The following is a 25,913-nucleotide window of genomic DNA, read 5'->3' on the forward strand; positions in this document are numbered from 1 at the left end:
GGAAACCATAAACCAGACGAAAAGACAACCCTCAGAATAGGAGAAAATATTTGCAAATGAAGCAACTGACAAAGGATTAATCTCCTAAATTTACAAGCAACTCATGCAGGTCAATATCAAAAAAAAAACAAACAACCCAATCCAAAAAGGGGTGGAAGACCTAAATAGACATTTCTCCAAGGAAGATATACAGATTGCCAACAAACTTATGAAAGGATGCTCAACATCACTGATCATTAGTGAAACGCAAATCAAAACTACAATGAGGTATCACCTCACACCAGTCAGAATGGCCATCATCAAAAATTCTACAAATAGTAAATGCTGGAGAGGGTGTGGAGAAAAGGGAACCCTCTTGCAGTGTTGGTTGGAATGTAAATTGATACAGCCACTATGGAGAACAGTATGAAGCTTCCTTAAAAAACTAAAAATAGAACTACCATACTACACAGCAATCCCATTACTGGGCATACACCCTGAGAAAACCATAATTCAAAAAGAGTCATGTACCACAGTGTTCATTGCAGCTCTATTTACAATAGTCAGGACATGGAAGCAACCTAAGTGTCCATCAACAGATGAATGGATAAAGAAGATGTGGCACATATATACAATGAAATATTACTCAGCCATAAAAAGAAAAGAAACTGCGTTATTTGTATTGAGGTGAATGGACCTAGTGGCTGTCATACAGAGTGAAGTATGTCAGAAAGAGAAAAATAAATACTGTATGCTAACACATATATATGGAGTCTAAAAAAAAAAAAAGTGTTTCTGAGGAACCTAGGAGCAGGGCAGGAATAAAGACGCAGATGTAGAGAATGGACTTGAGGACACGGGGAGGGGGAAGTGTAAGCTGGGACAAAGTGAGAGAGTGGCATGGACATATATACACTACCAAATGTAAAATAAAGAGCTAGTGGGAAGCAGTCACATAGCACAGGGACATCAGCTCGGTGCTTTGTGACCACCTAGAGTGGTGGGATATGGAGATTGGGAGGGAGAAGCAAGAGGGAGGAGATATGGGAATATATGTATATGTATAGCTAATTCACTGTTATAAAGCAGAAACTACACACCGTTGTAAAGCAATTATACTCCAATAAAGATGTTAAAAAAAAAAAAAGAAATGTTATCCAACAAAAACAGTGCAAAGGAATGAAGAATGCCTTTGATTAGCTTATGAATAGACTGGACAAAGTTGACAAAAGAATCTCTGAGGTAGAGTGTATATAAATAGAATCCTCAAAAACTAAAAGGCGAAGAAATCAAAGACATTAAAAAACAGAACAGAATATCCAAGGACTATGGGACATCTACCAAATGTGTAACTTATGCATAGTGGAGATACTAGAAGAAGGAGAGAAAAAATCAGAAGAAATATTTGAAACAATAATGACTGAATATTTCTCCAAATTAATATCAGACACTAAAGCACAGATTCAGGAAGCTCAGAGAACACCAAACAGAATAAATGCCAAAAACATGTCATTTTGATATTACTTAAGATCCATAATAAACTCCTGGAAGAAGCCTGGAAACTGTCTCAAGGACACTAACGGGGTTATTAAAGGGCCCACATTGGATATTTCTTCTCTCACAGGCATCATTCATTGTCTTCCATCACCTGATGGCTACTATCTTGAAAACAATTGTTTCATATATGTTATCTTTTATTGTGTGAAGTTATATTTTTAAATAGAAATACCTGCATATATAATAGTCAGCAATATTATCTCTTGGAGTTCATTGGTAAATGTGAACAAACTTTCGAACAGAATTTTTTTTTCTTTTTAACTCAGAAGGTATTCTATTACCTAATTTAGTTAAAAATGGTCTTGCAAACTTAAGTTCTTCTCAGGATAGTACAGACTTTTCTTTGTATTTACAATTACCCCAAGATCTCTAAAACTTATTTCTACCAGTTAACTTTGTTTTAAATAAATTTAAAATACTTATATGTACTTCCTATTTTCAAAGAAGTGAAATCCCATTTTAATTACAAAGAAATAGAAAAAAGTACAATTTTCTTTAATAAGCATACTAAATGACTTAGGTGGTTACAGTGATAAATACTAAAAGTTCATGATGAGAAGCTCCACCCTCCCCATCCTGACCTTACCTTAAGGAGAGAGTAAGTTTCAGTATGACAAAGAGAAAGATTCAGTTTTGTTTTCCTCCTGAGATCATGAGAGAAAGAGAGAGAGAGAAACACTAGATAATGGAGAAGAAATGGGAAAAAAGGGGAACTGATTAACTGACGAGATGCACAGATTACATTCAAGGACAGTAAAATTGCTTTAAGTTTGCAAAAATGAAAGAAATATGGTCCTTGCAGTGCCCATTACTGTTGGTTTTATTACTGTGATATAAACCCCTTTTCTATCTGCCTTCAGATTTTCCAGAATTTGAAGATACAAATGCTTGCTGAGAAGAATTGTTGTTATAGAAGCTAAATTGACCTTGATCATCACACTGATAATGACATGAAGAAGTGTAGCAGCCACAAAGCCTAGAGTAGAGATAACCAGAAAGCATAAGAAATTTTAATAAAATGTTATGAGACATTGAAATGCCTTGGTTTATGAAATTCAAGTCATAAAGCAATGTTAACTGGATCTCCATAGATGGAGAAACCGTAAGTAATTTATTTATACAGGCGAAACTCCAATAGTTACAGCACCCAAATGGAATTTGTACAGTTTGCATCTTTTGTAATGAAGAGATTCCACTTATTTACTAAACAAAAGCACTGAACCAGAGGAGTAGCAACAAGATAATAATCTATTGACTATACTAGAAGAAAATAAACAGAGATTTTGTTAAAATTATAGGTTAACTTATTCTATAAGTTTTCTTCCATTTTTATAATTTTAAATGTATCCACAGTCACCAATAGTGACTTACTTGAAAAATCACGTATAACCAATGACCATATGGCAAAGAATGGGTTTTTCCAGATATATTAATATGTCATTTTGAGGATATACATATAAATAAACTGTAAAGGTAGTGCTGCCTTAGACATAATATTCTATTGCATCTTCTTACTTGCATGACTTATATAGCACTTTCAAAATTGACAAGTATGTCATGCAGAGTCTAAATGCCCATGTTTTCATCCATTTCTAGTAAAATTGTTAAATTGACATTGCATTTTCAGTTCTAAAAAGCCTTTATGTTTTGAAATGTATAATACTAACTCAAAGAAATAGGAAAATTGAAAGCTGCTGAGAAGATGCATGCAGAGATAAAAAGACATTTAAAATTTTGAGTAGAAAATGAGCAATAGAAATATTCTTTAAATATTTAATACTGAACATATCCTTAGAATTAGTGGAACCTTACCATTGAAGCCAGTAGTTTACATTTCTTTTGCATTTAATCCTCTATTTCATAATTGTTCTTTGCTCACTTCAGGAACCTTTCAGAATTCTGATGGCCTTTGACCAGCAAGATAAAAAAATTGCAGAAAACCTACACCAGTCATACAGTTGTGACATGCACACCTGAGACAAAAACCCAATCAGACAAAAACAAATGCTCCTGGTAGTTGGCATATGATTATTGAAAACTTTTGGTTAAAAGCATAGTGTATCACTTGTGTAGATGAAAATATGCATCTGAATGAATATTAATCCTCAAGTTAGAAATGTTAGGAACATAGTTGAGCATTTTGACAGTCATATTCTAAGCAGAATTTTCTAATGCAGAGTTTGAAGAACAGAATCTTTCACAAAAATTTATAAGGTTCTAAGGCTAATAATCCAGCAAATGAAGCAGTGTAAGTTTCAAAAACTTCAGGATTTTCTTTGATTAACTGCCAAAGTTTACAAGAAGCTCTTTATATATATATAATATAAAAACTTACCGTACTTTAGTAATCTTACAGAGTTCAATGACTTTCAAGCTTAATGAATTTAAAATGTTATTTGTTACTTCTCTAAAAATCCTACCTTATCCATGGTGTAACTCCAAAAGTATATGGGATTTTAAAGATTTCTGACACAGGGAGAGATTTCCTAAGCTTTTCTGAAACAACCAAACAAACACTGAAATTCTGAAATAAACCCAGGGCATCATATGGCTCATTTATAATTCTCTTCTTGTAACAAGCAGGACAAAAATCTTCCTTCAAGTATTTGATTTTATTCAGTACTTGTACCTCATAGAATTTCTTAGTTATATAGGATCATCTCTGTCGGTTGAGGGGGATGGTGCAGAAAACAGATGATCATGATCATCATTTTAAAAACAAACAGGTTTATTTTACTTACTTTACCATACAATTGGAGTGTACTTTGTTCCTTTTTTAATGCACTCAATTCAACAAATATTTTATACTAATGTCCTACTTTGGATGTTGTGGTACACAAAAATAAAATCTGTTCTCAAACAACTGATAATATACTTAGGAGTATATAATGATCTTTTCAAATAAATACACTGCAAATTAAAATATGGTCCTTTAATACAGAGGAGTAAAATTGTTTTGGGCTTCTGTGATAACAGTGAATGTTTCCAGTTCAGAAAAACAGGAAAGACCTTAAACAACTATCATTTAGGTTGGTTCTTGAAAGATATGTAGCATTTCACCTTATATCATAAATGATCTGTTCTTACTTTAGGCAGATTTTGCTAAAGTCTCATGAAAATTCAAGGACTCAGGAGCACATATAATTCTTAATTCCCAAAGCTAACCTTGCTTCCAGACACAAGCTGCCTGGTTGACATGTGTACAAACAGTGTTACTAATATTTGTTTGAAGAATATATCACTAACTTATATACAATCTCCAAATATATACTTATTATTATTTTAAGCAGATGAAGAAATTAAACTAATCAATGCAACAGTATGAGATGACAATGCAGCAGAGCAGAAACACACATGATGGAAATTATAATTTATCATATGGTTTTAACTGTAGTAAAGTAGTTAAAGACATGATATCTAGTAACATAATTGTCTGCAATCATGGTTCCATATTTGTTACATATTCTTGGTTTTATCATTGGCAAATTACTTCCTCTCTGTCTTTTTTGTTCCCTCAGCTATAATAGCAGCCATATTGGTGATCTATCCATTAAGTAAATATTTGTTAAGCACTTAGTAGACACTATTCAAGGCATCAGTGGACAAAATAGGCAAAAAATTTGCATATGTGGAACTTACATTCTAGTGTAAAGGAAACAATAAATAATAAATAAATAATATAGTACACATAAAACAATCTAAAAGGGTTTGGAAATACTCAAGGGAGGTTTTTTTTTTTTTTTTTTTTTTTTTTTTTTTTTTTTTGCTAGTATAATCCAAGTAGGCTTTATTGAGAAGTTGAAATTTCATCTAAGCCTCAAAAGATATGATAGACTGAGCACTGCTATATCAGGGAAAACAAAATTCCAGGCAGAGGAAGAATGTCTGACATGCCTGGAGAAGAGCAAGGAGGGAAAGATAGAAGGAGGGGGTACAAAAAGAAAAGGAAGTCGGTTGGGGTATCAGACTCTTTGGGGCCGGGGTATCAGACTCTTTGGGGTCTTGTTGGCCATTTTTAATATTTGACTTCTATTATAAGATAAGTAGAGAGTTACTGAAGGGTTTTGAACAAAGAGTGACACAGTTTGACTTATATTTAATAGTATAACCCAGAATCTAGAGTAGGAAGTAACTAGGTAGAAGGTAGGTATGATAGTGGTTTAGACTGGTGTGGAAGCAACAATACTGCTAAATGGTGATCAGATTCTTGAGTTAGAAGTGATAGGATTTCTGATGGATTGACTATAGAATATTAGGGAGTAAGAGGAGAAGCATGAATTCAAAAATTGGGGCCGGAGGAAATGGAAGGATGGATTTGTCATTGAGATATAGAATACCATCGGTGGAGAAGGTTTGGAAAAGAATTTCAGAATTTTTCTTGTCAGTTTGAATGTCATGTGGCAATATTAATCAAGAAATGTGAAATTGGATGTATATGTCTGGAATTCAGGGGAGAAGTTGTAATTTAGGAGGGAGATATACATTTGGAAGTTGTCAGTAAAGAGCTATTATTTAAAGCTATGAGATTGGGTGAGCTCATTAAATTAATAGGTAGAAGATAAAAGTTCTAGGATTGAGTCTGGAGGCACTCCAATGATTGGAGAGTTTGGAATATAGAAGAAAAAGAACCAAAGGGGTCTTTAAAAAGCAGTCAATTCAGCAAAAGAAAAAAACAAAAGAGCATGGAACCTTAGAAGCCAAGTGATGAAACTATAGCCAACCAAAGAATTTATATCCAAGTGGGAGTGATAAACTACGGCAAATGCTGCTGATAATCTAAATAAGATGAGGGCTAAGACGTGATCTTTGGATTTAGCAATGCATAGGTAATTGGTGACTTTGACTGGAGTGGTTTCAGTGGAGTGATGGTAGCAAAATAATGACTAGAGTCAGTTTAAAAGAAAAAGGGAAGGGAGGACTTGAAGACATTAAATATGGAAAATTATTTTCAGGAAATTTGCCGTGAACTGCAATAAAGAAATGAGGCAATAGCTAAAGAGTAAATGGGTCAAGGAAGGATTTTTTAAATGGGATTGTTAACATAATATCTATACATTGATGGAAATACTTGAACAGAGAGGTGTTGAGGATCTGGGAGAAAAGGGGGAATGTTCTAGCCAGGTTCTTGAGCTAGAGAGGGTGGGATATAATGCACAATAGGAGGAACTATTATATATAGGTGCAAAATAGTTCATCCTTGATGACTGCACATGTGGCAGTGAAATAAGAAGCAGGTATTTTACGGGAGATTTTTTAAATAAGATCTCTCATTATTTCAGTTTTCTCATAGTAGCACAAAGCAATATCATCTGCTGAGAGTGAGGATAGAAAATGAGGTGTCAGGGATTTAAAGAAAAAGATTATATAAAATACCCGTGTAGAGAAATGAAAAAGTGGATTAAGTGACTTCATGAATTTAAAATGAGAACAACCTCCATGGTACATTCATTTTTCTAGTCTTAATCAGCTGCATAGATACAGAATACAAAGAAAGTGTATTTTAAGTAGAAGTGTCATTTTGACAAGCTAGTTTGTGGAAGTAAAAGGGGACCAGAAGAGGGAAAGATGTACACAAATGTTTGATGATACAGTACGATTTTAGTAGGGCAAAATAGGAAGAAACGCTATTAAAGGTATGTGAGAAAGTAGAAACATAGTAGAATAAGTCAACTTTGTTATACATGAAGAGCATTATGTCTATTGTATAAATCAACCTTATTCCTTACACATACACACACATTTATAAACTAATCAGTTTTGATCGTCATTTATGTTATCACTAGTATGTTCTGCAACTTTTACACAGGTTATTTGAGTTTTAACCATTTCTAAGAAAGGTTTTTTCAATAACTTTCTCAAATAAACATCACTTTCTTCATTTTAAAAATGAGAATAAAAAAGATTAAGAAATATGTCAAAGCCCATACTTGTATCTATCTAGTAGAGTAAGGAGTAAAATGCAGATTGCTTTTACTCAGTGCCTATGTTATTTCTATTTTACCAAATTGCCTGTCCATTGTGACTCAAGATTTTCAAGATATAGTATGTTGAAAAGAAAAAACAAAATACACTAAACTACTATGTGGAATAACGATTCAAAACTATTTTTCTTATGTGAAAGCATAGAATAATTTTAACCTATAGATAATAATAATGTCTAACATTTGAATATTATTTACTAGCTAAAGAAATAGTTTAAAAAGTGTCCGTTCCTATTCTAACAATTCAGTTAGATGAGTTATATTATCTCTATTGTAAAGATCCTAAAACTGTTAAGTGTAAAAACTTTTACAAATGCGCATAGCAGAAAGAAACAGTCTTTGTGGCTTTAAATCTCTAGGTTGTTCCAGTATACCAAAATGCCTTTCAAGTAAATTGGCACATGCAAAAAATGCCATCAGATACATTTAATACCATAAAGATAATAAGCTAAAAGAAAGTTTGAGTTTAATATCTTAGAAATGTGTGATTACACACCCATTAAAAGAAGGTTTGTGTGGTTTTAAGGAAAATAAATAAATGATATTAACCGTTTAGAATACTTCAAGTTAATTATTCTTGCCTCTTTCATAGAACAGTTCTGTAGGTCCACAAATTTATTTGCAATTCATCAAAATTACAAATAGTGTTAGAAAGTGACATATGCATACGTTTTGCATATGCTATGCAAAAAAGTCCAATTATATTAATTTACAAAATATATAAGAAAAATGTGTGTAAATTCTGGAAGCATTTAAGCAAAAACTTGTACTAACATTAAAAATTGAACTGTATGTTTATGTGTGCAGGGGTTATTTCTTATATTTTATTACTTTAAGTTAATTTCTTCACAAATCAGAAATCAAAGTTAAACCCTAGTTTGTTGCTTCTTTTATTTTATTTCAAATAGCACATGTCAAATTCATACTATATAAGAAAGTGCCCTATAATATGCTACACAGATGGTAATTATTTTTTATATGCCATATACCATTATAACAAAGCAGCATCCATTTTGTTGAGGAAAACATTGAGATCTAATATTTAATTGGAAAAAATCTTTATTGCAGACCTATTTTTTTTAATTAAAACAAGATTCTAGGGTTTTTTCACATTCATATTACTTCTAAGAATTTTATGAATCTTCTAACAATTTTTGCTTTTACTTAATATGTTTTACCTAAGAATCCCTGAAGTTGATTTAACTGTGTCATAAAGACAAAAAATACCCATTTATAGATAAGTTTTATATGAAGCCAGACTTTCCAAAAAAAATGCTTAGATCATTAAACATTTTAAGTTTACTTTTTGTGATTTCATCTCCAGTTTTAACTACAAGTGTAAATTGTTACTTCTAAAATAGCTGTTCCTTAAGAAAAGAAAACTAATTGCCTTGTAACTAGTTGCCAATGTGCCTTTAACATGAGTTAGAAATTCACCCAACTCAAATTGTTTTAGGAAGAGAAAATGGAATTTATTGTTCCACATAGTCTGAATCAAAACCGAGAATTGGCATGATAACTTTGCTTCTCTCATTACACAAATTTAGGATATGTTTCCTGATTTTCACTCTATCTATAACAACCACAGAATAAACGTAACAATCATAAATACTTCTGTTACTTCCGCCAGTACTGCATCAATAATAACCATCCACATCTGTTAGTGCTACAGGAACTTCTTAAGCGGAGACCATTGTCCCACAGGACCATATTTTCTCTCATGATAAGGGCAACAACTGAAAAGATTTCTTCTTGAAGATATTTTTGACAGTAAACAGAGAATAGGGGATTCTCAAGACATTTTTTTTTCAGTTCCTAAAATAAGATTCTTGAGAACACTGTTAGATCACTCAGAAAATATCTATAATGTTGGTAAAGACAATGTCAAAAATGACTGTGAAAAGTCATAAAAAATGCTTTATGGAAAGAGAAAAGTAACACTCTAAGTGAATGTATTTCATATAATATATGATTTTAAATATTACATGTAAAATATTAATATAATATTGTAAATACATATTAAATACTATTTATATCCCTAAAATTATGCATTCAGTTTGTCTATTTTAAAACAATTCCTAATTTTAAAAATGAAGCATTTTCTTATATTGTGGCATACATAGTAATCCCAATATAAATACAGAAATGATGGAAAACATGTATGAATGATGAAAATTATTATTATGGCCCCTTCCCAATAATGTACATATGGTATATGCTGTATGTTTTTTTGGAGTGTGTGCTCATTATTATAGGTTTAAACCTTGGTTCTTTTATTTATTTATTTTCTATCTACACTCACATGGTGAACTTATCCAGTCTTATGATTCTAGATATCATTCATATGCTGGTAACCCTCAAGGTTAGATCTCCAAATATTTCTCTCCACATTCCAGCCTCATATATCCTATTGCTTACAGTATATCTCCACTTGTATGCATAATATCTATGCCAAATTTAATGTATCTAAAACTGAAATCCTGTTGATTCTCCAAAACCATCTCCATTTGCAAACATTTCCATCCTAGTTGATGTAAGTACCATCATCCCAGGTATTTTGTTCAAAAATCTTGGACTCAGCTTGAGTCATATTCTTTCTCTTGCTCTCTCCTTGAAATCAACTAAGCAGAAAAGCTTGTATCTACTACATGCAAAATATTTTCTAAATCTGACTACTTCTCACCCTTTTTAACCCTTTGTTTCCCATAGCATGCATTACCTGCCAATATCATGTATTACACCTATTTATTGATGGCTTTTAATATTAAATCTCCATGCTAAACTATAACCTGTGAGAGGGCAAGGATCTTTGTTAGATTTATTTAGTGATATATACAAAATGCCTAAAACCTAAGTCAATGAATATCATCTCTTGAATGAATAGAGTTGTTATTTGTATTATGCTGTCACTCCTTAGCCAGTGTTGAACACAGGATTTGAAATATAGCAGTGAAGTATTTATGAAAAAATGAATGAATGAACACAACGAATTGTGTGAGCATTCTAAACTGCACTCAACTTGAGTAAAATACACTTAGCTACACAGACCACTTATGAAATATGTTTTCTGGCATCATAAAACAGTATCTTTTTTTCCTGACTCAATTAAAACTATCTATATTCATATTCTAAATCATATGACCTTTTTCTCCTCTGTCTTCTTTCTATTAGTGTTTAGCTTCTCTTCCACTCCATTTGTTTAAGCAAGTATTATCAATTACGCAATGATACAGACACTCAGACAGACATTATCTTGACAAGCCTCACATTCCCAAGCATAGTAACAGTCAGCTGCTTGTTCAGATTCCATTCTCTTACAGAACCACTTATGCTTATCTGCTGATTCTGAAACAATAGAAAGAAAAATTTAATTAATATTGCTATGTCGATCAAACTGAGGTTCCCTTGCCCTGAGAAGAACTAAACAGTTATATATTACTCTTTCACTTATATACACAGTTGTGAGCTAAGAAAACAGTCCACACTGAATCCTACTGCCATTTCAATATAGTTTACAAGAGAAATAATTCTTTTTCACATCAATATAAAGTATGCCATTTTTACTTAACTTTTCTGAAACATTTATTTTGATTATAAAGAGCTTAATTGATAATTTCTTAATTGGGAATGAGTAGCATAGACCACCAGTCAAAATGATTTAAGAGTTTTAATTTTTAAAAATCTGTTCATTAAAAAATATCCAATATCAATCAATCTATCTATCTATCTATCTATCTATCTATCTATCTATCTATCTATCTATCATCTATCTACTTACCTACCTACATATTAATCTATATTATCTTTCCAGAAACAGTACTTTGAAACTTCCTGAGAAAGCAATAAAATATTCTTCTTTTGGCTATTTTTTCTAATAATTTTTCAGTCAGAATTTAATACATGCTGGTGACAAAGTCCAATAACTTTAGCACTTTAATGTTCTTAAAATAGTGATGAAGTAGCATAACATTTGGAATTTATGAAAGCCTGAATGATATTCTTGAAGACCAAATTTTCAAATTGAAGAAGGAATCACACACCAAAAAAATAGACTTAAATTTGTATCAGTCAACATAGAGGCATATGAAGTATTTACTGATTTTTTTCCTGTATTTTACAAAGTTACATGGAAAGTCAAATTTCTATTATTACACTGATGGCTTTTGTCTCTGAGTAAAATATGGAGGTCCAATGACTGACAATATACTTGTTAGAAACAAGCCACATCACTTTGCCTGCTAGACCAGGTACCATTGCAACACCTGGTTAGTGAAAGTTGAAGGAATATTTTGTACTTTTGCATCTGTTAGAGCTGCTGGACTATAACAGATATGTATTAATTGGAAGTAGATGTGAAGCTTGCAGCAGCTACTAAGATAGGAAGCAAACCATCAGCACCTGTCAAGACTAAGGACTGAGAAAAGATGAATCAAATGCTGTGATGTGTGACTTCAAACACAGTGTCACTTTTGTGTACTCATCATTTGTAAAAAGTGTGGGGAGGTGTGGGATTTTGTTAATATGTAAATATTTTCATCAGTGTCTTAAAGATATGAAAAAGAATCATCGCCTGTCAAGTTAAAAAGGAGTAAATTAGAAATTCAAAAGAACACATAAAACTTTGACAGTTCTAATCAAATACCATCATCATGATTTCACAGTGCAAGATGCACGGATGCATGAAAGATATAGGGATTGGCAGTTTTAGTATGAAACAACATTGCCCTTTTTTTCTGACGGATTAAATGTGATCAGACAATTTTAAATAGCAAAGCCCTCCAAACCTAAAATCATATTTTCATGCCCCTCAATGATAGAAAACAAATTTTATCAATAGAGTCACTTTTCAATATGCTGAAGAACATAAGATATTGTTTCTGTTCTTTTGCCAGTGCATGTTCTACAAATGTATCTAACAATTTACTAATAAGTAGGTAGAGGAGACTCCTATTTTCATAATTCATTTCATTGTTAAACAACATGTTTACACTATTATGCTTTTTACAGGCAGGTTTTTTTTCTTATTAGTCATTCATTTTATACACATCAGTGTATACATGTCAATCCCAATCTCCCAATTCATCACACCCCCACCCACACTCCCCGCCACTTCCCCCCCTTGGTGTCCATACGTTTGTTCTCTATGTCTGTGTCTCAATTTCTGCTCAGCAAACTGGTTCATCTGAACCATTTTCTAGGTTCCACATATATGTGTTAATATACGATATTTGTTCTCCTCTTTCTGACTTCACTCTGTATGACAGTCTCTAGATCCATCCACGTCTCTACAAATGACCCAATTTCATTCCTTTTTATGGCTGAGTAATATTCCATTGTATATATGTACCACATCTTCTTTATCCATTCATCTGTCGATGGGCATTTAGATTGCTTCCATGTCCTGGCTATTGTAAATAGTGCTGCAATGAACATTGGGGTGCATGTGTCTTTTTGAATTATGGTTTTCTCTGGGTATATGCCCAGTAGTGGGATTGCTGGGTCATATGGTAATTCTATTTTTAGTTCTTTAAGGGATCTCCATACTGTTCTCCATAGTGGCTGTATCAATTTACATTCCCACCAACAGTGCAAGAGGGTTCCCTTTTCTCCACACCCTCTCCAGCATTTGTTGTTTGTAGATTTTCTGATGATGCCCATTCTAACTGGTGTGAGGTGATACCTCATTGTAGTTTTGATTTTTATTTCTCTAATAATTAGTGATGTTGAGCATCTTTTCATGTGCTTCTTGGCCATCAGTATGTCTTCTCTGAAGAAATGTCTATTTAGGTCTTCTGCCCAGTTTAGGATTGGGTTTTTTGTTTTTTTAATATTGAGCTGCATGAGCTGTTTATATATTTTGTAGATTAATCCTTTGTCCGATGATTCATTTGCAAATATTTTCTCCCATTCTGAGGGCTGTCTTTTCGTCTTCATTACGATTTCCTTTGCTGTGCAAAAGCTTTTAAGTTTCATTAGGTCCCATTTGTTTATTTCTGTTTTTATTTCCATTATTCTAGGAGGTAGATCAAAAAATATTTTGCTGTGATTTATGTCAAAGAGTGTTCTTGCTATGTTTTCCTCTAAGAGTTTTATAGTGTCCGGTCTTACATTTAGGTCTCTAATCAATTTTGAGTTTATTTTTGTGTATGGTGTTAGGGAGTGATCTAATTTCATTCTTTTACATGTAGCTGTCCAGTTTTCCCAGCATCACTTATTGAAGAGACTGTCTTTTCTTCATTGTATATCCTTGCTTCCTTTGTTATAGATTAGTTGACCATAGGTGCATGAGTTTATCTCTGGGCTTTCTATCCTGTTCCATTGATCTATATTTCTGTTTTTGTGCCAGTACCACGTTGTCTTGATTACTGTAGCTTTGTAGTATACTCTGAAGTCAGGGAGTCTGAATCCTCCAGCTCCGTTTTTTTCCCTCAAGACTGCTTTGGCTATTCGGGGTCTTTAGTGTCTCCATACAAATTTTAAGACATTTTGTTCTCGTTCTGTAAAAAATGCCATTTGTAATTTGATAGGGATTGCATTGAATCTGTAGATTGCTTTGGGTAGTATAGTCATTTTCACAATATTGTTTCTTCCAATCCAAGAACATTGTATATCTCTTCATCTGTTGGTATCATCTTTAATTTCTCTCATCAGTGTCTTATAGTTTTCTGCATACAGGTCTTTTGTCTCCCTAAGTAGGTTTATTCCTAGGTATTTTATTCTTTTTGTTGCAATGGTAAATGGGAGTGTTTCCATAATTTCTCTTTCAGATTTTTCATCATTAGTGTATAGGAATGCAAGAGATTTCTGTGCATTAATTTTGTATCCTGCAACATTACCAAATTCATTGATTAGCTATAGTAGTTTTCTCGTGGCATCTTTAGGATTCTCTATGTATAGTATCATGTCATCTGTAAACAGTGACAGTTTTACTTCTTTTCCAATCTGTATTCCTTTTATTTCTTTTTCTTCTCTGATTGCTGTGGCTAGGACTTCCAAAACTGTTGAATAATAGTGGTGAGAGTGGACATCCTTGTCTTGTTCCTGATCTTAGAGGAAATGCTTTCAGTTTTTCACCATTGAGAATGATGTTTGCTGTGAGTTTGTCGCATCTGGCCTTTATTATGTTGAAGTAGGTTCCCTCTATGCCCACTTTCTGGAGAGTTTTTATCATAAATGGGTGTTGAATTTTGTCAAAAGCTTTTTCTGCATCTATTGAGATGATCATATGGTTTTTATCCTTCAATTTGTTAATATGGTGTATCCCATTGATTGATTTGCATATATTGAAGAACCCTTGCATCTCTGGGATAAATCCCACTTGATCATAGTGTATGATCCTTTTAATGTGTTGTTGGATTCTGTTTGCTAGTATTTTGTTGAGGATTTTTGCATCTATATTCATCAGTGATATTGGTCTGTAATTTTCTTTGTTTGTAGTAGCTTTGTCTGGTTTTGGTATCAGGGTGATGGTGTTCTCGTAGAATGAGTTTGGGTGTGTTCCCCCCTCTGCAATTTTTTGGAAGAATTTGAGAAGGATGGGTGTTAGCTCTTCTCTAAGTGTTTGATGAAATTCACCTGTGAAGCCATCTGGTTCTGGACTTTTGTTTGTTGGAAGATTTTTAATCATAGTTTCAATTTCATTACTTGTGATTGGTGTGTTCATATTTTCTGTTTCTTCCTGGTTCAGTCTTGGAAGTTTATAGCTTTCTAAGAATTTGTCCGTTTCTTCCTGGTTGTCCATTTTATTGGCATAGAGTTGCTTGTAGTAGTCTCTTAGGATGCTTTGTATTTCTGTGGTGTCTGTTGTAACTTCTCCTTTTTCATTTCTAATTTTATTGATGTGAGTCCTCTCCCTCTTTTTCTTGATGAGTCTGGCTAATGGTTTATCAACTTTGTTTATGTTCTCAAAGAACCAGCTTTTAGTTTTATTGAGCTTTGTTATTGTTTTCTTTGTTTCTATTTCATTTATTTCTGCTCTGATCTTTATGATTTCTTTCCTTCTGCTAACTTTGGGTTTTGTTTGTTCTTCTTTCTCTAGTTCTTTTAGGTGTAAGGTTAGATTGTTTATTTGAGATTTTTCTTGTTTCTTGAGGTAGGCTTGTTCATCAAAAGAGCGAATAAGAAACAGGAATATGAGGTGGGGAATGGGAAGGCAAGTCAATAGATGGTATTCTAAGACTGATTAATGAATTAATAATTATCAGAATTGGGTAGACTAAGGGTGAATATATCTGAGAATGTAAATTCTGCGGTTTTGAATTTAGCAAGAAAAATGGTTACTTTTTGTTTGAAAATTGCATCTTTTTGTCTCACATGGATTGAAGAAACATTCATACCCTTTTTCATTCCTTCACTTGTTCAAAACTAAGTCCTTCCCTTATTGACCACAGTCAGATTTACACAGCTCAGAATCCTTGTCAAGGCATGACATTTTCAGTTTTCCATCACGATCCTGAGGTGTACTTCAGATTATTTATGTTGTAGTGTCACTTGATGAATAATCTGCTAGGAGAGATATTGAAAAAAAGTCTTTAAGACATTGGAGAGGATATAAAAATTAAGGCATATGATAAAGAAAAAAAAGAGAAGAATTATTAGCCATATTTGTGCAATTCCTGTTAACAATCATCTGAGATTTCCAAAGATAAACAGGGGAAAAAATGCTACAAGTTACACGTTTGACAATTTTCAAAGTTATGTCTAGTGAAAGGAAATGATTTGTGAGTTATGTGAGCTACTTAGTAATATACTCATTAGTAAACAGCAGGTAAGATTTAGTGATATCTCTCAATGGACCAAATATGTCTCTTGGCATCAAAGAAAATTATGGTTTTAGCTTTACTCAATGTGTTGTTACAAATGTTGTATCCTTCAAAGGGACTGTACAGGTGGTTAGAAAGACATAGTATGCCTCACAGCTGGGGAAGCGATGCTCTATAGAGTAAATACTTTAGGATTCTATATTTTCTTAATTTGATTCCTGTTGTGACAACCAAAATGTTCATGGATGGATGAATGGATAACAAATTATGCAATACTCATACAATGAAATTTATTTTTATTTCCTTCCTCTCTCCCTCCCTCCCTTCTTCCTTCCTTCTTTCCTACCTTCCTTCCTTCCTTTCCCCTCCTCCCTCTCTCCCTTCTTCCATTTTTCCTTCCTGTCTCTTTTTTTTTAAAAAAATTAGCTTCATGTGAAAGAAACACTGGGAGAAGTGCTTGTTCCTCTTGACCCGAATTCTGATGAACAAGAAAACAATATTGATCAAACTATCAAAAGTATATGAAATCATTTATTAAGTTGTGAAATATAAGTTAAGGCTTTTTTGTTGTATAACAGTATTCAAATTACAATAATACAGCCATTTTTAATTTATAAGGAACAACAAAACTAAAGTAAATTATTTGTAACCATGTATACCTTAGTGACTGTTACAACTAATTGCTAACAACATGCCTCTCAAGTGATAAATGGGACCATATGACTAAGGGACAAAACCAAATTTTTGCTGAAATCTCTTTTGAGTTTGGCTGCATCACTGATTTTAATTTCAACAGAACACTCCTGCTCCATAACACACCTTATTATTAGAAATACTGTACATTCATTATCTTGGTGTTGCCCATCCCTGTGTACATACAGTTTCTATGAGTATCTAAGAATAGCTGTTGTCTGGATGACTTTCTTAAAAAAGTCTATCTACCCTTCAAAATAGAACTAAATTTTAACTGTTACACAGAATCAGATGTTCCCTTTTCAGGGATGTTACCCATTTTATTTTATTGTGCAACCTATATCATCTCCATCCCTGGCAAACTTGTGAGGTACTTGAGACAAAAAAATATATAATTATCATCTTTAAATCTTGTTGTTCAACCCTAGGCCTTACTATACTTTACAGGCACTCAATAAAATTTTGTTGAAAGTAAATGAATGTGAGACTAGTAAATCTATATTTTAAATTTGAAGAAGAATAATTTAAACAAAAGTAATTTTAAAAAGCAGAATGGATGAATGAAACAAAAGTATAGAATTATGCTTCACACATTAAATTATATACCCAATAGATATATAAAATATGATGCCATTAACATCTGCATTTAAAGGCAATGCAGTTGTTTTTAATTCTACTTTATTTTTTTAAAATTCTACATTCAGTGCCCATAAATAAAGTTCTATTGGAACACAGCCACATTCGATCATTTACAAATTGTCTAGAATTCCTTTTTTTTCTGACTTTATTGAGGGATGGCTGAAAATAAAAATTGTGTATATTTAAGATGTACAACGTGATGATTTGATATGCATACACATTGTGAAATGATTACCACAGTCAAGTTAATTACCACATATAGTTAACCTTTTGTGTGTGTGTGTGTGATGAGAACACATAAGATCTACTCTCTCAGCAAACTTCAAGTATACAGTACAGTGTTATTTACTATAATCACCATGTTGTACATTAGATCCTCAGACCTTATTCACCTTATAAATGAAATCTGTATCTTTGACTAATGTGTCCCCATTTCCTCCACTCCCACAGTCTCTGGCAACCTCCATGCTACTCTTTGTTTCTTTGAGTTTCACCTTTTTTTTTTTTTTTTAAACATTCTGCATGTAAGTGATATTATACAGTATTTGCCTTTCTCTGACTTATTTCATTTTAGCATAATGTCTTCCAGGTTCATCCATATTGTCATAAATGTCAGAATTTCCTTTTTTATTGGTGAATAATGATGGAATATTATTTATATTTATATATTTATGTAATATATATATCTATCACATTTGGTTTATCCATTCATCTGTAGATGAACACTTAGGTTGTTTCCATGTCTTGGCTACTGTGAGGCAAGAACAATGCAATGAACATGAGGGTGCAGATGTGTCTTTGAGAGGACTCTAGTTATTTCTACTATCCTGATAACATACCTGCCACTATTTATCAGTGTCATTTGAGTAATATTTCTATAAGACCTCTAATTTCTGGAGTACCTTAGATATCTTCTCCATCATATCCCACCTCTATGTAATCTCTTGTCAATCTTCATAACTTGAAGTATAATCTATATGCTCATTTTATGTTCCTCCTAGAATTTTCCATTTAGCATAAACCTCATATATCCAAGTGCCTACTGGACACTTCCATTTGGACATTTGAAAAACGTGTCAGAGCTACTTTGCGCAAAAAACTTAATTATTAACATTCTCCTACCAAAACTTCCACCCCCAATTCTGCTGCTTCTTAAGATATTTCCATTTCAGTAAATAATGCCACAACATTCCTTGTTTCTCAGACCACAATAGAAATGAGGCATCATACTAAACTCATATCTTTTTAGTCTCAAATACAGGCCAAATCTCTTGTCTTATTGGCTGTAATTTTAAAGTATGTCTAAATCTGGCAATATATCTATCTCCACTGAGAGCCTAAATACCACCATCAATCACTGTATTAAACTTTCCCTGATGTTCCTCCCTGTCTTTATTGCTATCTTCCCCTCCTTCACAGTCCATGATCCATATAGCAACCACAGTGGTATTTCTCAAGCATGAACCAGAAAAAAATTTTCTTTAAAATTCTTCAAAGAATCCATATTATATACAGAAGAAAACCTAAATATTTTGTCCTTGCATGCAAAGTTTACATGATCAAATTCTTGCTTGATCCGAACATTATCTCAACTCATCCTATCAATCCTGGAGAATTTTTATGTACAATTTCCAGAACAAGATATTGGTGAACTAGATTAGGATACTTGGCTGCATTTCTGTTTTTATTTCTTTGTGTTTATTTTTTAAATTTTTATTGAAATATAGTTGATTTACAGTGTTGTGTTAGTTTCAGGTATACAGCAAAGTGATTCAGTTATATATATATATATATATATATATATATATATATATTCTATCTTTATATTCTTTTTCATGGTAGGTTATGACAAGATATTAGGTATAGTTGCCTGTGCTATACAGTAGGTCTTTTTGGTTATCTATTTTATATACAGTAGTCTGTATATTTTAATCCCAAACTCCTAATTTATCCCTCCTCCTCTTCCCCTTTCGTAACCATAAGTTTGTTTTCTATGTCTGTGAGTCTATTTCTGTTTTGTAAATCAGTTCATTGTAATTTTTTTAGATTCCACATATAAGTGATATCATGTGATATTTGTCTTTGTCCCTCTGGCTTATTTCACTTAGTATGATCATCTCTAGGTCCATCCATGTTGCTGCAAATGACATTATTTCATTCTTTTTCTATGGCTGAGTAATATTCCATTGTATATCTTCTTTATCCATTCATCGTAGATGGACACTTAGGTGGCTTCCATATCTTGGCTATTGTAAATTTTGCTGCTGTGAACATTGGAGTGCATGTGTCTTTTCAAATTATGTATTTTTCCAGGTATATGCCCAGGAGTGGGGTTGCAGGATCATGTAGTAGCTCTATTTTTAGTTTTTTAAGGAACCCCCATACTGTTTTCCATAGTGGCTGTACCAATTTACATTCCCATCAACAGTGTAAGAGGGTTTCTTTTTCTCCACACCCTCTACAGCATTTATTGTTTGTAGAGTTTTTGATGTTGGCCATTCTGACTGGTGTGAAGTGATACCCCAATGTAGTTTTGATTTGCATTTCTCTAATAATTAACAATGTTGAACACCTTTTCATGTGCCTTTTGGCCATCTATATGTCTTCTTTGGAAAAATGTCTTTTTAGATCTTTTGCCCATTTTTGTCCATTAGGTTGTTTGTTTTTTGATATTGAGCTGTATGAGCTGTTTGTGTATTTTGGAGGTTAATCCTTTGTCAGTTGCATTGTTTGCAAATGTTTTCTCCCATTCTGTAGGTTGTCTTTCTGTTTGTGGTTGTTTTCATTTTTAGCCATTACTTAGGTTTTAAGCTAAAAGGATTATTCCTATTTCATATGTTACCTAACTCTACACACAAATGTGGAAATTTCCATAGATATTTGAGCAAAATCCAATATATTTTAAAAAATGACATTTTTTCCTCCCTAATTCCTAGATAATTAAATTTCCTAGTTAAATTTCTCTCAAAGATATTATCATTGAAAAGCACAAGTGATTCACAATGAGAGAAAATTTGAGAATATGTCAACATTTTTTCAAAAAGTTAAAGTTTTAAAGCTATTACATTCTTGCTCTTGCTTATTATCTCATGTGCAATAAATATTTCTCCAAATTAAATGTAGTGATGTTAATATTATCAAAAAATTATTTCAGTTAGAACTAAATGCTTGTATTGAATGGATGCCGTTGTCTAACTATCTGAAAAGCCTACTGAAATGTGTTTAATGGTAATTAACCTAAATGATTTCCACAAAATTATAGAGAGCTAATTGTCACTTTCTCTGGAAGACACAGATGTTAATTAAAGACTACAGAGAAGAGAAATATACAAACAAATGTCTTTAATGAGGTTGGAGGTTGAAAAGGTTTTGCTATCTTCCAGTGATTAACAATTTTTTAAATTTAACAATATCATGTTAGTGTGAACTCATAATTTGTTTCAGGTATCACCTTTTCAGGAGACACCTTCCAGACTTTCTAAAAAAAATCCTCTAGTAAGCATTTATAAAAATCAGCATTCATTTTTATTAACAGCATTTTTTTCTATTTTATCAGGAAAAATGGCTTATACTTTTATAAAACGTGGGGTATGCGGAGTAATAGATACTCAATAATTATGTATTGAATGGAGTATTCATTTTTATTATTCTGAGAACATTTTTATTGCTCCTTATAATTTTTTGTTTTGCTGCATAGTAAAATGCATTAAAGAGACAAGGAATGTAGGCAAGGTCATGGCCAAGCAGAGAAATTTAATCAAATAACTCCTTTGAAGTTTAAAAGTCTAAACAGTTTTTACACTAAAGTTTTTTTACAGTTGGCAGTTTTTTACATGGAACAGATGAGCCTATTTCTTAGATATGACTGAATTGATGGATTGACTCAGTGCTGCCGTTGTTTAAAATATACAATTGATTAGACCATAACTACTACTAAATAGTATAAAGAATGTTATCAACATGATAAGAAATGGTATGTATTTTTAAAAATTTTTACACAAAAATATATGAGCAAAAAAGAGCAAATATTCAGTTGGCTTAAACAGATTTTATTCTATGTAGACATTTAAGTTTCTAGCTTTCACTAGTCTGCCCATCAAACATAAAAAGACAAAGCCAACTCATAAATTTTATAAAACATTAGTGTAAACAGACCTTGGATATTGTCTTCTTGAGACTCCATTTTATTGTGTTCTGTTCCTTTTATTACTTTTTGCAAGTCGTTTTTTGAATAGAAATGGCTGAAATTTCTGTGGGGCCAAAATAAATGATAAAATATTATACACATTGATAAAAAATGTTTTCTCTTTAGTAATGATAATTAAATCACACCAAACACTCTGCTACAGAGTGATATATTCTGCAAATGATACCTTCTGACAGAAACAATACAGGAAAATCAGATTAGTAAAATATGCAGTTAAATTAAAAAGAGATGGGTAAAAATTAACATGATTATATAAATAGATAGATGATAGGTAGATAGATAGAAATATAGATATATGATATAAATGTACATATTCCTGCAGGAACAATGAGAAAACCTATTACCCAAACTAACTTGGGTCTGCTCACCAGATCCACAGCAAAGCCAATCTACTGACACTGGGGTTGTGGTGAAGAAAAGTACAGCATTTATTGCAGGGTGCCAAGCATGGAGAATAGGCAGCCTTGAACTTCTCAGTGGCTTTCAGGAAAAGTTTTTTAAAGACAGTGTGAGGCAGAGGGTCACTGATTTGTGGATGGTGAGAAACAGGGAGATGTTATGGGAAACTCAATCATCAACTTTCTTGTTCTAACCCGTCTGGGGTCTACATGCTTGTAATCAGCAGTTTCCATCTGGTGGGAGTCTTGTTTCTGTAAAAACAATTTAGGAATGTGCATCACACATTGTTACTTATGGCCTTCACAGAGGAACTAAAGGTCCTGTGACTCTGCTGTATGGTTGATCTATTGTTCAAATTATTACCAATTCTCCTGCCCCCCCACCCCCACTCCCGGCCCTGCCATTCTTTGTCTCTGCAAGTTCTCACTTCTCTAATGATTAATCCTTGGGCCAGACTTTTTGAAACTCAGAGAAAGTTCAGCAGAGTGAAGTGTTTTCTTTAAGTCAGCGGTGGGTAACAGGAAGGGGTCTGTTAACAAGAAAGCCTGTCTTTCTTGTTTGCTTGGTTTCAAACCTAGGTAATGTAAAAGGCAGTCATGTTTGTGAACCAATCAGAGAGCTAAAGTTGAAAAACAGTGAACTAAGCTGAAGTATAGGAAGAAACAAGAAGAGATGGGATGCAAGTATTGGCTCACCAGAGCACAGCAAGTGAGACATTAAGTATTATTTACCTCAGTATCTATTACGCTATATACAATGTTGGCTTTAATCCAAAATTTATGAGACATATGAAAATGCAAGACAAAAATAATATCAAGAAACAAATCATTTAACAGAACAAGATTCAGATAAGACATATATGTTGGAACTATCAGGTAGGGAAATTAAATACCTGTAAGTGATATGTTAGACATTATATGGAAAAGGTAGACAACATTCATGGACAGATGGAGGATTTTAGTAGAGACATAAAAATTATAAGAATGAGTCAAATAGAAGCAAGAAATTTAAAATATGGTAAAACATATTGAGAATACCTTCAGGGAGCTCATCAGTGAACTAGACATAGCTGAGGAAAGAATCAGTAAACTCAAAGATAGACCAATAGTAATGACCCACACTGAAACACAAAGGGTAAAGGAAAAAATATATTATATTTTATATATATATATATGTATACACATATATATGTATATATATACATAAAACAGAGTTTCCAAGATGTGTAATACAATATCAAACTGTCTAACATATATAATTGGGTTTCCAGAATGCAAAGAGAAAGATAAGTTTCGAAAAAATATCAAAATCAATAACAGCAGAGAATTTTTCAAAAATAAGAAAAGACATCAAAATACAAATTCATGCATCCAAGAAACCTAAAGAAAACAAATCAGAAAAATATCAGGGAAACAAAACCACTAAATCAACAGCAACAGCACCGTAGTAAATAAAAGGAGCTAGACTAAAAAGTGTTCCATACTATATGATTCAATTTATCTGACCTTGTGGAATATCAAAAACTAAAGCAGAGACTGACAAAACAATTGCATCACACACTGCAAATATAAAATAAGTTTTCATAGGAAAAATCTGCATGGAAATGTACTCAGGTCTGGCAGAGCTATATCTATGTTGAAAAGAGTTCTGACAGAACTATGTAACTTCAATAACCTTCACTGTATTTCTACTTCTTGGAAAGATTCTAGTTTACTACATAACAATGGGACCTACCTGATACAGAAAATGGCCCAGCAAGGACCAACTTAGATGTTGGAATCAGTCTCTTCTTCCGTTAACCTGACTCAGACCTGCCAAAATAGATTAATTTTATGCTATTTATGTAAATGCAGATTTTCTAAGTTAGATATTAATGTTTTTTCTTAACATAGTCATTTAACTGTTTTTTTCCCTGTCTTATATAGTATTGCCTCTAGTACATTAATTTGAAAATTCTTGAGGGGATGATCATATTCAATATTCTATTTAGCTTTACAACATTGTGAGCAACTTACCAAAAATTAAGATGCAATCAGAAATGCAAGTTATTACATTAATTTATTTCTGAATAAGCTCTTCTATTTATTTCTTAATAAGATAAATTTTCCATTAAATGCCTACTGTGAGAAAAGTACCATGTCAATAACTTTGGAGAATAAAACACGACCTGCCCTAAAACAGCTTAAACTTTGTAGGTAATTTGGTATTTAGTGAACAGATTTCAATGTACTGAAAAATTCATCAATTTGATTTTCCACCTAAATTATTAGTGATGTTAAACTATTTGATACGCTTACTCTGAAACAGATATGCTTTAAATTGATTTCTAGCCAAAATATAAACAAATATATACATGAATGAATGATTAGTCTTGTGCCAACTTTTACATGGGAGTGTGGTTGGAAAGAAGCAAGAGGAATAAAAGGAAAGCAAAGCGAAAGGAAAAAGCAGTTTTCTGTGACCAGTTTCATTCTGAACTGTTTCTTGCACCATAAGGCTGCTTTCTAAGTGCTTCATCCCACAATGTTTGCTGCTAAAATTCATCCACAAAACATTATTTGGACAATTTTATTTTATTTTTTAAGTTTAATACTACATTAAATTGCATATGATATTAACATCTTAATATGTTCTTAGAAATGGAAGCATTAATGGAGGATCTGAGTCTCCTGCAGGTAAACAACAAAAACACATATGGTGTGAAGCACGTTAAATATTTAACTTTTCACATAAAAGATCTCACATTCAGTATCACTTCTAATTAATTAATATTCATGGGGAAACCTTTAATATGGTATCATCACCTATAAATACAATAAAAAATGCTTTTTATTGCCATACCATCACTTATAAAATATGAGAACCATTCTGACAGCATCGTGTTGATTTAAGCTATATTTCAGTGAAACATTCACTCCTCAAGATCCATCCTGTAAATCAAGATTGGTGAAAATCTATGAGAAAATATCAATAAAAAACTTAGACAACTTCTTACCATTCTTTTTTATTTTCCTGGCATTTGCCATGTCTCAAATATATACTGCTTTTCCCTGAAAATGGATGTAACTGAGGCATAGGTGACATGGGTAAATAGCAAAGGTACGGAATCATTCAGAAAACATTACAGTGGAATAGATAAAGGTGACTTTAAAAGAGTCAACATTGTTGGTGCAGACACTATGTATTACCTGATGACTCTAGCTTTTGTTGAGGTAAAAATCAACCCATTCAAAATGATATTCTCTTATTTGTTTATACAAAATGGAAACTCTATGCTATAAGTAAAAAGCTATAACCAAACACTAAGGCAGTATACCCAAATTCTATGCCATATTTTGAATATAAATTCATTCAAGTAAAATGTTCATTTATCAAACACTTGCTCTCAATATAACCTGAAACAACTGCATTTATGCACATAATCACACATACATAAACATACACATATGAAATACAGAAATAATCTTTCATAGCTAATATGGAATGAAGGGAAATATAAGCAAGTATTGTACACAGAGTTTAAACCATGGAATAAATTATCTAATTTCAGACAGAAGAACTACCCTGAAAAAAAAAAAAGTTAAAAACAAACACTAAAAACTTCTCAGGGACAAGGAAAATGAGATTGGTCAAAAATTATAACCTACATAAAGAATGAAAGAGCATAGGAGAAGGAATAAATAAAAGTAAAATAAA

The sequence above is a fragment of the Balaenoptera borealis genome, assembly GCF_965194805.1.
Source record: "Balaenoptera borealis genome assembly, chromosome: 9".
Taxonomy (NCBI): Eukaryota; Metazoa; Chordata; class Mammalia; order Artiodactyla; family Balaenopteridae; genus Balaenoptera; species Balaenoptera borealis.